Consider the following 16,480-nt stretch of genomic DNA (forward strand, 5'->3'; position numbering starts at 1 on the left):
ACATGCTGAGAAGAGCAACAGAGACAGAGAGAGAGAGAACAATACAGTGAAAGAGAGAGAGATGTGTTTATTTCATTCCTAAATGACAGCATCCATTCCTCAGCCAGTCTGAAAAGGTAAAGATATGTAACTGAGGTACACCTCTTCCTATTTTTTGATGTTCCACAGTTCAGAAATTCATAGATTAGAAGGGACTATTTTGATCATTTTGTCTGAAATCCTGTGTAACAGGGGCCAAGAACTTCACAGGAAAAACTCCTAGAGCAGATCTTTTGGAAAAAAAAATCCAATCTTGATTTAGAAATTGTCCGTTATGAAGAATCCACCACAACCCTTGGTAAATTGTTACATGGTTAATTATCCTCACTGTTAAAATTTACACCATATTTCCAGTTTGAATTTCAACTTCCATCCAATGGCTCATATTATGTGCTTCTCTGCTACATAGAAGAGTCCATTTGCTCCTCATGTTGGTACTTTGGACTCCAACCAAGTCACCAGGATCTTAAATTTCTCTTCGCTAAACTGAATAGATTGAGTTCCTTGAGTCTATCACTAGAAGGTATATATAAGTGGAACTTTAGCTACTGCATTTATGTCACTGCTCTACAAAAGGGGTAAAAAAAGAATTTAGCAAGGAATACAGAGTGCTGGAGCAACAGAATATAGTAGTGAAAATCAGTCTACTTTTAGATTATTGAAGAAAAGGATCAGAGATGAATTTGTGATGTACAAGTGCCTACATGGGGAAAAGATAGTCGAAGATTCCTTAATCTAGCAGAAAAAAATATCCCATGGTTGGAAGCTGAAGTTAGACACATTCAAACAAGAAGTAAGGTGCACATTTTTAAGGGTGAGAGCTATTAAGTATTGGGGCAATTTACCTAGAGATGTGGTGGATATTCCATCACACAAAGTCTTTAAACTGAGTTTGGATGTCTTCCTAGAAGATAGCCTCTACTTCAACCACAAGTTGTGGGCTAACTGGCGAAATTACTAGATACAATTGTATGGTTTATGGGATGCTGAGGGCAGATTAGATCTTTGTTTGGCAACTGATGAGTTGTGTGCTCTGGGGGTGGTGACATGAAAGGCAATTGGGGGTAAATGTGAGGCATTGAGTTTTTTTATTATAATTCTGACGCAAAGAAAATAAAATTTCCCAAATAAATAAGAGGTCATTAAAAGCTTAAAAGTTTCTGAGCTCAAATGTAGCAGCTGTATTAAATAGGCTTATCATTGTTATCATTGATAAATATTTAACTCTTTATAGTAAATATAATGGGGTTTATAATAAATATAATGGTGTTGTGAACATTTTTTATTTTAAGTGTTCACCAGCTATGAAACATTGGAAAATATTACTCCAGGTCAAGCATAAGTGTGGAGATGGGACTATATTAACTTGAAATTGCACTGTGTGAGATGTTATAGCAGGGATCAGCAACCTTTGGCATGCGGCTGGCCAGGGTAAGCATCCTGGCCGGCCGGGCCGGATTGTTTACCTGCCGCATCTGCAGGTTCGGCCGATCGCGGCTCCCACTGGCCGCAGTTCGGTGCTCCAGGCCAATGGGGGCGGCGGGAGGCGGCGGCCAGGACATCCCTTATCCTGCGCCACTTCCGGCAGCCCCCATTGGTGCAGCAGGTAAACAAACCGGCCCGGCCGGCCAGGGTGCTTACCCTGGCCAGCCGCGTTCCAAAGGTTGCCGATCCCTGTGTTATAGGATAAGTCGTACGGAAAATCAACTATGAAAAAGCCTCAAGGGTCATGGTGAAAAATCACCTGAACAAGTGCTCCCAGTTCGGAGCCTTGACCAAAGAGTCTAATGCCATTCTTGGGTGTAAAATCAGGGGGATACTTAAAGGAGAAGAGATGTTCTTTTCGCTCTGTATCTGGCACTGGTGCGACCACTGGTGGAATCCTGGGTCCCGTTTTGGAGTGCACACTTGAAGAAGGATGTTGATAAATTGGGGAGTGTTCAGAGTTGAACCACAAGAATGATTGCAGCTCTGGGAAAGATAACTGATAGTAACAGACTCAAGGAACTCTGGGTAACTTGATCACAGCCCCGGAGAACAAATAGTTCAGTCTAGCAGACAAAAGTATAACCAGAGCAAATGCCTGAAAGTTAAAGCAAGAAAAATTGAGACAGCAACTAAGGTGCACATTTTTTTTAATAGTGAGGGGAATTAACCAGTTGAATCATTCACCAAGTGTTGTGGTGGATTCTCCATTCCTGGTAATATTTAAACCAAGACTGGATGTTTTTTCTAGGTTCTAGTTCAAAAGGAATGATTTTGAGAAAGTTCAATGGCAGAAGTTATACAAGAGGTCAGACAAGATGATCATTCATGATTTTATAGATCTCTACCTATCCTCCAATAATCCTCTCTTTTCCAAGCTGAACAGTCCCAGTCTTTTTAATCTCTCCTCATTTGGAAACTGTTCCATACACCTAATTTTTTTCATTACCCTTCTTTGTACCTTTTCTATGTCTAATATATATTTCTGGGATGTGTGGGCATACTATGGATTATATGGATTTATATGGTGGCATCATGATATTTACTGTCTTATTATCTGTTCCTAACATTCTGCTAAAGATGGCAAAGTTGGCAGATGAGACAAAATTACAGAAGACAGTTAAATGCAAAGCAGAGTTACAAAAGGATCTCACAAATCAGGGTGATTGGAAAACAAAAAGGCCGATGAAATTCAATGTTGAAAAACGCAAAGTAATGCACATTGGAAAACGTAATCCCAACTATACACGCAAAATGTTGGGGTCTAAATTAGCTGTTATCACTCAAGAAAGAGATCTTGGAGGCATTGTGGATAGTTCTCTGTAAACATCCACTCAATAGGCAGCAGCAGTCAAAAAAGTGAACAATGTTAGGAACCATTAGCAAAAGGATAGATAATAAGATAGCAAATAACATAATGCAACTATATAAATACATACTATGCCCGCACATACAACACTGTGGGCAGTTCTGGTCACCCCATATAAGAAAAGATGTATTAAAAATGGAAAAGTTACAGAGAAAGGTAACAAAAATGATTAGAGGTATGGAACAACTTCCATATGAGGGAAGATTAAAAGGACTGGGTCTCTTCATCTTGGAAAAGAGATGACTATGGGGGGATATCAGAGAGGTCTAGAAAATCATGAATGGTGTGGAGACAGTGAATAAGGAAGTGCTATTTACCCCTTCTCACAACACAAGAATGAGGGGTGACATGATAAAACTGATAGGCAAGAGGTTTAAAACAAACAAAAGGAAATACTTCTTCACAAAACACAGTCAACCTGTGGAACTCATTGCCAGGGGATACTGTGAAGACCAAATGTATAACTGGGTTCAAAAAGAATTAGATAAGTTCATGGAGGATAGATCGGTCAAGGGTTATTAACGCAGATAGTCAGGGATACAACTCCATGCTCTGGGTGTCCGAGCCTCTGATTGCCAGATGCCGGGAGTGAATGACAGGGAATGGATTACCTGATAATTGCCCTGATTTGTTCATTTCCTCTGGGGCACCTGGCATTGGGCACTGTCAGAAGACAGGATACTGGGCTAGATGGACCATTGGTCTTACCCAGTTAGGCCGTTCTTATGACAACAAGTTAGGGGAGTAACGGAGTTACTAGGTAAAATCCAAAGAAGTGGGCTGTAGCTTATGCTCTAATAAATTTGTTAGTCTCTAAGGTGCCACAAGTACTCCTGTTCTTTTTGCGGATACAGACTAACACGGCTGCTACTCAGAAACCTAGGTAAAATCCTGTGTCATATGTTTTGTACAAAGTGGGGCTAGAAGATCACAAGGGTTCCATCTGGCTTTAAAATCTATGAATACACAAAAATGCCATTCACTTATTTTCACTGTTACCCTTTTTACAGACAAGGCTGATGTCGGATATGGAGGAAAGGAATGAAACGGTTGTGTCTGTGTTCATCCTTCTGGGATTTTCCAGTCTTGGTGAGAAACTGAAGATTTTCCTGTTCCTGATTCTTCTCCTCACCTACCTGATCACAGTAACAGGCAATGTGGTCATCATTTTCATAGTGTGTGTTGATCGTCGACTCCACTCTCCCATGTACTTTTTCATTGCCAATTTGTCCTTCTTGGAAATCTGGTTCACCTCAGTCACAAGCCCTAGGCTGATGCTGAACTTTCAGTCAACCAAACCATTTCATTCTATGGCTGCATGGCCCAGTCGTACTTCTATTTTGTCTTGGGTGGTACAGAGTTGTTCCACATAGTGGTCAGGTCCTTTGATCGCTATGTTGCCATCTGCCACCCTTTGCAATACGCCACCATCATGAAGCAGAGACTTAGTTTCCAACTGGTTCTTGGCTCATGGGTGGGAAGTTTCACAGTTACAAATTTACGGATGGTCCTGATTTTGAAGCTGAGATTCTGTGTGCCGAATGTGATCAACCATTTCTTCTGTGACAATTCTCCCCTCTTCCAGCTCTCCTGCACTGACACCAGTCGGGTTCAGAGGGTGGACTCCATTTTGATCTCAACTTTACTACTGACTTCATTATGTTTAACAATGTTGTCTTACATGAGCATCTTCTTCTCTATTCTACAAATGCCAACAGCCACAGGCAGACAGAAAGCTTTTGCTACCTGTGGGTCCCATCTCACAGCTTTGACAATTGCCTACGGAAGCTGCATTGTTTTGTATGCCAGGCCTTCGGGAAATTCCTCCTTGGATGTCAACAAAGGGGTGGCTCTGCTGAACATTATAGTGTACCCTTTCCTTAACCCCTTTATCTACAGCCTCAGAAACAAGACTGTGAAACTCGCCCTGAGAGGAACCTTTAGTCGTAGTACTGTAATGTTGTTCCCCAATCTGCACCATGCTTCTGGATAGATATAAGAAAAGGAAAACAAACAAAAAAATACCCACCACCATAATGAATCTGTTATGATTAGAAAATTATGTGTAATAGTCCTTTCTCAATCTGTATTTTTTTTAAATTAAAGTTTAGTCAATTCTACTCTTCAAAGAAATAATTAGATTTATTCAGTCTGTCTTGAAAATTCTGATTTATCACACACTTGAGACAAATGGGTAATTATCCACCGATCAAACACTTCACTGATCGTAGCAGGGAAAGCTTCCTTTGGGCTACACAAAAGCACTTGGGTAACAGACATAAGCTAGGCACATATTTATTCTTTCTGTCTGTAGTTTGAGAGGTTCTTCAATTATTGAGCCTGGTGGTTAGGCTACATGCATGGGATGTGAAAGACACCAGTTCAACTCCCAGCTTCAAATCAGGTCATACAGTGATTAGAACCTGCATGTCCCGTGTACCAGACATAATCCAAGCCATTGGGCTGTAGGGACAGAGCTGAGCTCTCTAGAGTGACCAGTAATACCGCACTGGAAGAGAGGAACTGTTTCACACAAAATGTCAAAAGGTCTTGGTTTCATTCTGATGCAGAAGGAAAACACACTTTAAAATCATAAAATGGAATTCAAGATTTCCGACTAGAATCTCTCTCCTTCCCCCTCCCTTTCATTTCCATGGTACAAGATCAACGAAGATCAGACACACTCATTTTTACAATGCTTTTCTATTTCACCTCTAGTTATAAGTGTTGAAAAAACATTCCCTTTGAAAGATGGAACACAAATATTTAATCCCAAGAAAGAATGTGCTGAAATAACAGCAAGTGAGGCATAGACTTTGCTTTTACTGTTTAAAATTAAATATTCCCCCCAACCTCCCACTCCCACCGTGTATCAGAAAACAATTTCACTGATTAATCTTCCTGAAAACATTTTCTCTGGTGTGGCAGCCCCACACTTCCTAGCACCATGCCGGGGCATTGGCCTCAACCTTGACTCAAAGACAACAGCAGCCTATATTGAGTCAAGCACACGGCTGCCTGATGCACACTGTCCCATAGTGATGTTTGTGGGATCAGTGCTGACTCAGAGAGGAAATCCCCCCCCCGGTTCTTGCACCACAGTGTAACCTTTCACTTTGCCCTAACTTTCCTAGTACCCTAGACATGTAGGGCTGTTTAGCCTTTATTACCTTCAGCTGTAACACAAGGAGCCTCCAGGCCTGTATCCTGTAAGACATTAGCTTAAGCAGGTTAGCATAAGTGTAGTGACATATAATAGGCCTGTAACCTTTGGCATAGATAAGTGGTCCGAAAGTTACCCTCAGATTCGGTGGAATTTGGGCTAGCTTGCTCAATGGCAGGAGTTGGAACTTAACGGTACACGGCAACAGCAGGAACACGGCAGGAACATGCAAGTAATAACCGTAAACCGGCTTAAACAAGAAGTGACAGGTATCATAATGAGCTAAAATGGCATTAATATGTATGAATATGTTAACCTGTAGAATAAGTAGACCTCCGTGTTATGTGGCTGAGGAAGTTAGATTTGGGCATGGAAGCTTGAGCATTAGCATGAATATTCACAATGGTGCACAGGTCTTATAATAGGGCAGACCACCGTGTGGAGAGTTAGTTTTCTGGGCTTAGCTACCATTCGACCCTTCAGCTCTATTGTTATCTACCATCAGTCTTCAGCATTGAGGAACCTGGACCATCGGACTCATTTGGCATGCCAGAGACAGGGCTGGTCCTTCGTCTCTCATCACCAAGTCCTCAACAAAGGGTGTAAGAAGGCAAATTTAAGAGCTCATGCCAAGAATGATACCACAGATATCCCCAATACTGTGCTACTCCTATCTTTTTATGTGGCTCAGAGCTTTTCTGGCTTTGTTCATTATTCTAATAAAGATCTATCATCTTTACCATACACCCCAAGGTTCCCAACAAGATATTGAACTTCTTGGTTTTAACTCTATGTAGCCTGATTCTTGGGACAAGAGCCTTATGACCTTCTAATCAACTGCCAAATATGATTAATCTTTAAAAGAGTCAGGCAACAGCTGCAAGGGACCTAGATAGCTCATTTAATTCAGCCCCCTGCACTGAGGCAGGCCCAAATAAACATAGCCCATCCCTCACAGCTGTTTGTCCAACCAGTTCTTAAAATCTCCAATGATGGGGATTCCACATCCTACCTTGGAAACTATTCTAGTGCTTAACTGTCCTTATAGTTAGATTAGAAATTAGGGAAATCATTCTCAATCTCCCTTGCTGCACACTCAGCCCATTACTTCTTGTCCTACCTTCCATGGACATGGAGAACGGATCGTTATTCTCTTTATACCAGCCCTTAACACATTTGCAAACTGTTAACAGGTCCCCCTTGCTCTTCTGTTCTCAAGACTAAACATGCACCAGTTGTGAACCTTTTCTCATAGGTCAGGTTTTCTAAACCTTTTTTCATTTTTGTTGCTCTCCTCTGGCCTCTATCCAATTTGTGCACATCTTTTCTAAAGTGTGGCACCCAGAACTGGACGCAGTACTCCAGCTGAGGCCTCACCAGTGCCAAATAGAGTGGGACAATTACCTCCTGTGTCTTGCGTGCAACACTCCTGTTGTCCCCCCTGCATACTCCTTGGAAAAATCTAAGCCACAGTGTGGACAGGTCCTAATAGATGTACCTGGGATTTCATTACACAGAACAAAATTGTAGAACCCGTCATTTTCCTAGATTATTGCTCTATGTAAGTGATGAATGTTCAGGTACCGAAGCTCCTACAGCACATCAAATAATTATTGCTAAAATAAAATCACTAGTCTTGACTGGTGTTGCCTGTCTTTGGATGGAAGTCTAGTCTCTGTTCTTCCTTAATCTCGGCCTCTAAAATGATACCGTTAGCAATCTTGTATGAGAAAAAGACTCTAACTTTCCCATTCCATCTCTTAAGTGGAATGTTATTGTGGCACACCTTAACATCGAGGACTTCATACCAAAACCTGGTGAAACACACACAATTTTTCATAAATAGAAGTAGGTGAAATTTTTCTGTTGAAACTCTTTTTTGGTCGAAAATGCTGATAGCCGACACTGAAAGGTTTTGCAAGTCTTTGTTGGTTTCACTGAGTTGTGTCGACCATTTTTTACAAAAATCAAAACATTTTATTGCAGCAGTTTGAAAATGTAATGCTTTGGGGGTTTTTTACTGCAAAACAACTTTTTTTTTGTCTGAAAATTTCCTTTGCTTTTGTTTGTTTGGAAAACCTTTAAAAATGGCCCGAACATAAACAATGACATGTCAATGTTTTCATCTGACCCAACATAAGTTTCCTGTTTCTGTTTAACTTTTTCATTCACTGCAAATTCTTTTAAAAAAAATATTTCAACCTGAAACAACGTTCAATTTTTTAAATGGTCAGCTTACTGAAATAGCTTTTATTCACACAGCCATACTAAGAAAACACACATTAATTTGCCAATCTGTCAATTTAAGAACATAATCATTAGAAGTGTTTGGGAGAAGGGTAAATAATTTTGTGACTGTTTGAGGGAGATGTTCTTGTTTCTCTTCAGAGCATGATTACAAATTCTAATTAAAAATAATAAAAAAAAACCAAAATTTTGAAAATTCAGAAAAAGATGAATTCATCTTCCTATTCTGCCTTAAAATTTTGTGGTAGGATTTTTAAAGATTCCTAAGTGTTTGAGCACCAGAATCCCAGGGAAAGATAATGGGAGCTCTGCACCTAACTACTGTAGACTTTTTGAAAATCTTAGCCTTCAAGAAGATGACTATTTTAGGGTTCAATTTGATCAGGTATCTCAGGGTGTCCTATGAGAGTTCTTGCCTCTGGTAATCTCTTGTTTGTGTTGCCATGGCTCAGATTAAATGATTGCATTTTGAAAACCTTATTTAATGCATGGGTGAAAGCAAGACTTTTCCCCAGATGGACAGAGGAGGAGAGATGGCAAGAGAGCAACGGCTACTGAGAGAGAGATTCAGAGAACAGAGCTGTTTTTTGTTTCTTTTCTAAATGACAGCAGCTGTTCCTCCACTACTCTGAAAAGGTAAATATATAAAACTATAATACGACTGTGCATATGCTTTGGTGTTCCATAGTACATTTATTTGTAGAATAGGAGGGACCGTTGTGATAATCTAATATGATTTTCTGTGTAACACCGGCCAGAGAACATCTCAGGAAAAAGTTCCAAGAGTATAGACAAAAGTATAACAAGATCTAATGGCTGGGAGTTGAAGATAGACAACTTCAGAGTGGACTTAGTGTCTATTTTTAACAGTAAGGAGACTTGCCCATTGGAATAAATTAGCAAGGGTGGTGTGGTGGGTTCTCCATCCCTGGCCAGTTTAAAATCAAGATTGGATGTTTTCTTAAAAGGCAGGCTCTAGTTCAAAAGGAATTGTTTTGGGGAAGTTCTGTGGCCGGAGTTAGACAAGAAGTCAGACTAGATGATCACAGTGGTCCCTTCTCACCTTGGAATTTATGAATCTATTATGGTGGATGTTGTGGGACAAACACCAAAAAGAACATATGCTGCTGGGTGCTCAAAGACAGAGAAGTTTAGACTCCTGGAGGGAGGCGCCACCTAAATGGCTTATTCAGATTTTTTCCATTGAGAATGGTCATCAGTTTTCTCCAGAGGGGAGCAGGAGCAGCACCACAGAGAGGATGTGGGAGCTGGACCCCGACCAGGTCATGCTTTGATAAGATTAGGGTCTCCCTCGAGATGTAGGAAGTGGAAGGGTCACTAAATGCTATATTTATGTTTATGTTTAGCTTGGTTAAATAAAAATATAATGGTTTTCCAAACCCAGAAATCAGAGGAGTAGTATCTATAGACTTGGACGAGACCTGCAATGTCCTTGAAATAGACGAAGGAAAACAGCCAGGATCACCGAATATTTCCCAGCAAGTGTCTGGAGAGCAACATTAAAGGAGTATACGGCCAGTAGTACCAAACCTGAGACACCAGTGTTGAATGAGGGAGGGGCAGCTCACGGCAAGTGAGAGGATTAATGGAGGAGTTACAAGGTAAAATGCTATGATGTATGTTAGGCAAAAAATCTGACTAGAAAATCAAAAGGGTCTCATCTGGCTTTAAAATGTATGAATCTGTGAAAATGGCATGCTCTTATTTTCACTGTCGATTTGGGCATCTGATGAAGTGGGTTATAGCCCATGAAAGCTTATGCCCAAATAGATTTGTTAGTCTCTAAGGTGTCACAAGGACTCCTCATTGTTTTTGCTGATACAGACTAACACGGCTACCACTCTGAAACTTATTTTCACTGTAACTCTTTCCAGAGCCAAGGCTGACGTTGGACATGAAGGAAAGAAATGAAACGGCTGTGTCTGAGTTCATCCTACTGGGATTTTCCAGTCTTGGTGAGAAACTGAAGATTTCCCTCTTCTTGGTTCTTCTCCTCACCTACCTGATCACAATAACTGGGAAAGTGGTTATCATTTTCATAGTGTGGGTGAATCACCGACTCCACTCTCCCATGTACTTTTTCATCACCAATTTGTCCTTCTTGGAAACATGGTTCACCTCAGTCACAAACCCTAAGATGGTGCTGAACTTTCTCTCAATCAGCCGAACCATTTCATTCCACAGCTGCATGGCCCAGTCCTTCTTCTATTTCACCTTGGGTGGTACAGAGTTCTGCCTCCTCGTGGTCATGTCCTTTGATCGTTATGTTGCCATCTGCCGCCCTTTGCAATACACCACCATCATGAAGCAGAGATTCTGCATCCAGTTAGCTCTCGGTACATGGGTGGGAGGTTTTATGGTTATGAGTTTACGGATGCTCCTCATTTAGAAGTTGAGTTTCTGTGGGCCAAATGTGATCAACCATTTCTTCTGTGACAGCACACCCCTTTTCCTACTGTCCTGCACTGACACCAGTGGGGTTAGAAGGGTGGATTCTATTTTGATCTCAACTTTAGTGCTGAGCTCATTATGTCTAACGATGTTGTCATATGTGAGCATCTTATTTTCTATTCTCCGAATCCCAACAGCCACAGGCAGACAGAAAGCTTTCGCTACCTGTGGCTCCCATCTCACATCTTTGGTAATTGCCTATGGGAGCTGCATTGTGTTGTATGCCAGGCCTTCAGGAAATTCCTCCTTGAACCTCAACAAAGGGGTGGCTCTGCTGAACACCGTACTGTAACCTTTCCTCAACCCCTTTATCTACAGCCTCAGAAACAAGACTGTGAAACTGGCTCTGAGAGAAACCTTTAGTCAGAGCACTGCAAAGTTGCTTCCCGATCCGTGACATGCTTCCAAATAGATACAAGAAAAGCAACAGAAAGATAATGGAAGGGCATGAATCAATCCACTAATCTGTAGCCCAATTTTGTGTAATACTCCTTCCTTCACGTGTATTTTTTATGAATAAATGTTCAGCCAATTCTATTATTCAAGGAAATAATTAGAATAATTAAACCTTCCTTTAAAGTGCTGAACTGTCACCCACTTGAGATCAATGTGCAATTATCCAGAGAACAAGCACCACATCGATAGTAGTAGAGCAAGTTTCCTTCAGGCCACACCACTTTCAGTAGGACTTGGGTACCAAATATCTGTTAGGCACTTTTTTCTCTTCATTCCTATGGTTTCTGAGGACGTCTCAGCACCCTTGCATGGTAGGAAAGCATTATCTTTAATTTTTATAGATAGCGAACTTAGCCAATGGTTAGAATAAATGAATTGCCCAAGGTCAGACAAGAAATCTGTGGCTGTGCTAGGATTTAAGTCAGGTTTCCCAAGTCCAAGTATTGCTCAAAGATCCAGTGGACCAAGACCACAGGATGTATGAAGAAATATTCAATAGCCTCATAACTCTAATGTCATATTTCAGATCTTCATCATTTCTCTTAGTAGCTGTAGAAGGTTAATCACATTATGGAGGTTTCTCAGATACAGAACAAATTGCCAGAGAGAGATTCTTCAGCTGCAGATCCTGCTGGTTAGCAGACATGCCTGGGATGTGAAAGACACCGGATCAACTCCCAGCTTCAAATCAGGCCATATAGTGTTTGGAATCTGCATCTCCCATGTTCCAAGACATTGGTTTTGCTGCTTAAAATTAAATATTCTCCCCTCGCTCCTACAGGACACATTTTGGCTGATGAATCTTGTGGAAATCCTTCTTTCTTGTTCGGGGGAAAAAGTCCCCACTGCCTCCTAGAATCACACCTGGGCACAGGGGTCAGAATTCACTGACAGAATATAACATCCTGTACTGAGTGAAGCACACAGCTCCCTGAAGCTAATTGACCCATAGTAATGTTCTTGGGATCGAGATCTGTGCTGAATCGGAGAGGGTAGCAACCTGTCCTGAGCCCTCCTCCCTGTTCTTTGCAGCACAGCACAGCCTAAAACTATCCCCTGACACTTGTAGACTCCTAGAAATGTAGGCGTGGAAGGGACCTTGAGAGGTCCTCTAATGTAGCTCCCAGCGCAGAGGCAGAGCCACATAAACCTAGACCAGTGGTTCCCAAACTTTAACAACCTGTGAACCCCTTTCACTAAAATGTCAAGTCTCGCGAACCCCCTCCTAAAAATGAATATTTCCAGGGATTTTCTCCTTTACCTGAGTATAAATGATAAAAGCAGTGATCTTGGAAATATAAAATTTGTTTTTATGACATGCTTATTACACATTATTTATTATTCATTATTATTTATCATTACAGTATTTTTATTACGTTATGAAAACGGCAACACTCTGCCAAGATCTCACTTTCGTAGCTTGTATCACTTTGAACAGGGCTCCTATATCAGATGTGAAACAGCATGAAGGTATTTAAGAAGCCAACTCAAAGAGTTCCTCCTACACAAGCATTCAGGTCTTGAGCAGTCCAGGCAAACAACGCACATTACAACAAAGCTTAAACTTGTTCTTCATAATAATTTTAAAAACAACACTAGCTGCCTAATTAATTTTAAAAACAGCAAAAAATATCCACCTCCTTTTCCATTTCTTATAAGGAGTCTTGAAGTTTAAATCTCCTCAATGTGATAGATATGCTTGCTTTGATCTGCTTAGCTCTTGGAAGTCCAGAGACTCCGGGCCGCTGGCCCCGTGCTGCCCAGGGTCCCTAGGCACAGCTCTGTCTGCCATTAGGGATTTTTTTTACACGATAACACTCTGTAACATTTTGCGAACCCCCAGGGGTTCACGAACCACAGTTTGGGAACCACTGACCTAGACCATCCCTCACAGGTGTTTGTCCAACTGTTCTTTAAAACCCCCAGTGACTGGGATTCCAGACCCACCCTTGGATGCCACTTCTAGAATGTAACTACCATTGTAATAGGAATGTTTTCCCCAATATCTAACCTGTATCTCCCTTTCTGAAAATGAAGCCCATTACTTCTTGTCCTACCTTTAGTAGACATAGAGAAGAATTCATCATGGTCCTTTTTATAACAGCCCGTAACAGATTGGAAGAGTGCTATAAGGTGCACCCCACTCTTCTCAAGACAAAGCAGACCCATTTTAAAATATCTCCCCTCATAGGTCAAGTTTTCTCAACCTTTTATTGCTTTTGTTGCTCTCCTCTGGACTCTTTCCATTTTATCCATCTCTCTCCAAACTTGTGGTAGTCAGAAAAGAACACGGTATTCCAGCTGAGGCCTCACCAGTGCAAGTAGAGTGGGTCAATTGCCCCCAATTTCCTACCTACGGCTCTCCCATTATTACGCCCCAGAGTGATGATATCCGTTTTAGCAACTGCATCACATTATTGACTCATATTCAGTTTGTGATTCACTATTAGCCCCAGATACTTTTCAGCACTTCTACCCCCTAGCTAGTCACTCCTCATTTTGTAGTTGTGCATTTGATTTTTCCTTCCTAACTGAAGTACTTCGCACTAGTCTTCACTGAATTTCACCTTGTTGAATTCAGACCAATTTTCTCATTTGTCAAGGTCGTTTTGAATTCTAATCCTGTCCCCCGAAGTACTTGCAAAACATCAAAGCTTGATGTCATCTGCAAATTTTATAGATACACTTTCTACTCCATTATAAAAGTCCATGAAAATAATCCTAGCACATCCCTCGTCCCACGCCACTTCCCGCAGCCCTCATTGGCCTGGAGCGGCAAACCGTGGCCAGTGGGAGCCGCGATTGGCTGAACCTGCGGATGTGGCAGGTAAAGAAACCGGCCCGGCCCGGCCTGGCCCACCAGGGTGCTTACCCTGGTGGGCCACGTGCCAAAGGTTGCCGATCCCTGTTTTAGAATATGATCAATAGAAAGGTTTTCAAAAAGGGCAAAGAACTTCATGCATGTTTAAGAGTAATATTTTTCAGTTTCCTTTCACAGCATGATTCCAAACTTTGATGGAAATAATCATGAAAAAAATGAAAAGTTGGGAAATTCAAAAAAGCTGAATTAATCACCCAATTATGCCTTAACAGTTTATGGTAGAATTTTCAAAGATCCCTATGGGATGTGAGCACCTAAATCCCATTGAAAGATCATGGGAACTCTGCATCTAACTGCCTTAGTCTTCTTAAAAATCTTAGAGTTAAAGTTGATCATTTTTGTGTTCAATCTGATCATGCAACTCAGGTTTTCCTAGGAGATTTCTTGCCTCTGGCAATTTCCCACTGGTGTTGCAAGGCCTCAGATGAAAACATCACACTTTCAAAATGTTATTTATAGAGTGGATGAAGGCAAAGACTTTCTCCAGATGCACAGAGAAGGAGAAATTCAGAGAGAGCAACAGAGAAAGAGAGAGATTTTCAGAGAAAGAGAGAGGTGTTTTCTTTTGCTTTTCTAAACGACAGCATCCATTGCTCAGCCAGTCTGGAAAGGGAAAGATATGAAACTATGGTATGGCTATTCCTATGCTTGTCCCATGGTTCATAATTCATAGATTAAAAGGCTAGAACATTGTGATCATCTAGGCTGGTCTCCTTTATAACACAGGCCATAGAAATTCCTGGTAAAATTCCCTAGAGCAGATCTTTGAGATAAAAACATTCAATCTTGATTTAAAAATGGTCAGTGATGGAGACTCCACCATAACCCTTGGCAAGTTGTTCCAATTGTTAATTATCCTCCCTCTTAAAAATTCCAACTTATTTCCAGAGTGAATGTGTCTTGTTTCAACTTCCATCCAGTGGATCATGTTATGCGTTTGTCTGCCAGAGGGAAGAGCCCACTTGCTTCCCAAGTTTGTACTTTAGACTCAAACCAAGTCACCCCTTACACTTCTCTTTCTTAAGATAAATAGATACAACACTTTGAGTCTATAGGGCTTATTCAAATGGGTTTTTAGCTACTGCATTAGTTATGTCACTGCTGTAGAAAAGCGGTACAAGGAAAGTTTTTGAAAGGTAGCTGTAATGGTGGAGCAATAGAAGATAGCAGTGAAGTTGAGTCTATTTAGATTATTGTACAAAAGATTCAGAGATGAACCACAAGAATGACTGAAGATTTGGAAAGCATTCCTTCTATAAGGTGCCACAGGACTCTTTGTCATTCCTTAGAGTGTTACACTTAAAGAGCACAACATTCTCAGCTGAGCAGAGAGAAACTTAAAGGGTAACTTGATCCTAGTCTGTAAGTATCTACATGGAGAACAAATATTTCAGTGTAGCAGAAAAAGGTATAACAAGGATAGATGACTGGAAGTCAAAGCTAGAGAAATTCAGAGTGGAATTGAGGTACACATTTTTGTCTAGTGAGGGGAATTAACCATCTGAAGAAGTGTGTTGGTAGATATTCCAGTGCTGTTAATATTTAAATCAAGATTAGGTGCTTTTCTAATAGATGGGCTCTAATTCAAAAGGCATTATTTTGGGGCAGTTAAATGGCTGAAGTTATACAGGAGGTCAGACTAGATGACCATAGATTCCAGGGCCAGAAGAGACCACTATGATGAGTATGTTGTAAAAAAACAATCTCCAAAAGAATCTATACCACTGCATGCTCAGACTCAGAGGCTTGGGCTCCTGGATGGCTGATTTGGATTTTTTTTAAATTCATTTAAAGGGTCATCGGTTGTCTCCAGAGGACAGAGGGAACTGGATCAAAGAGATTATTCAGGGAGCTGGACCCTGATCAGGAAGGGAATCGCTGCCAGACTCTGATAAAATCTGGCTTTATTAGTGGCATGAAAATAGAAGGTGACCGAATTCTATGTCTATATTTATGTTTGGTCAGGCTAAATACAAGATTACCGGTTTTTCAAACACAGAACTCAGAGACACAGTTTGTCAGTGGGATTTAAAATGACCTGCAGGGCACTTGAAATAGAATTATGAAAAAAACCACATCCTTTATTTACCTGAAAGTGCCAGGAGAGGAACAGCAGAGGTGTAAAAGGGCTGTAGTACCGAATTTGGGCTGCTGGTGTTGAAAAACAGTGTGTTCCCAGGGAGGAGCACCTTGTGTCAACAAGATAGGAGATTAACGGAAGAGTTATTAGGTAAAATCCTATGTCATATTCTATGGACAGAGTCAGAAGATTACAAGCTTCCATCTAGTTTTAATATCCAAGAATCTGTGAAAATGGCATGCTATTATTTCACTGTTACTTTTTCTACAGACAAGGCTGACATTGGAC

General features: G+C 41.0%; 2 pseudogenes; both read left to right on the plus strand.

Annotated features, from left to right (window-relative positions):
* Nucleotides 1-3,912: 3,912 nt before the first annotated feature.
* Nucleotides 3,913-4,886, plus strand: LOC135887113 (olfactory receptor 6M1-like; annotated as a pseudogene).
* A 5,332-nt stretch (nt 4,887-10,218) lies between these two features.
* On the plus strand, nt 10,219-11,172 carry LOC135886891 (olfactory receptor 6M1-like; annotated as a pseudogene).
* Nucleotides 11,173-16,480: the final 5,308 nt, after the last annotated feature.

The sequence above is a fragment of the Emys orbicularis genome, chromosome 12 (assembly GCF_028017835.1).
Source record: "Emys orbicularis isolate rEmyOrb1 chromosome 12, rEmyOrb1.hap1, whole genome shotgun sequence".
In the NCBI taxonomy this organism is placed as follows: domain Eukaryota; kingdom Metazoa; phylum Chordata; order Testudines; family Emydidae; genus Emys; species Emys orbicularis.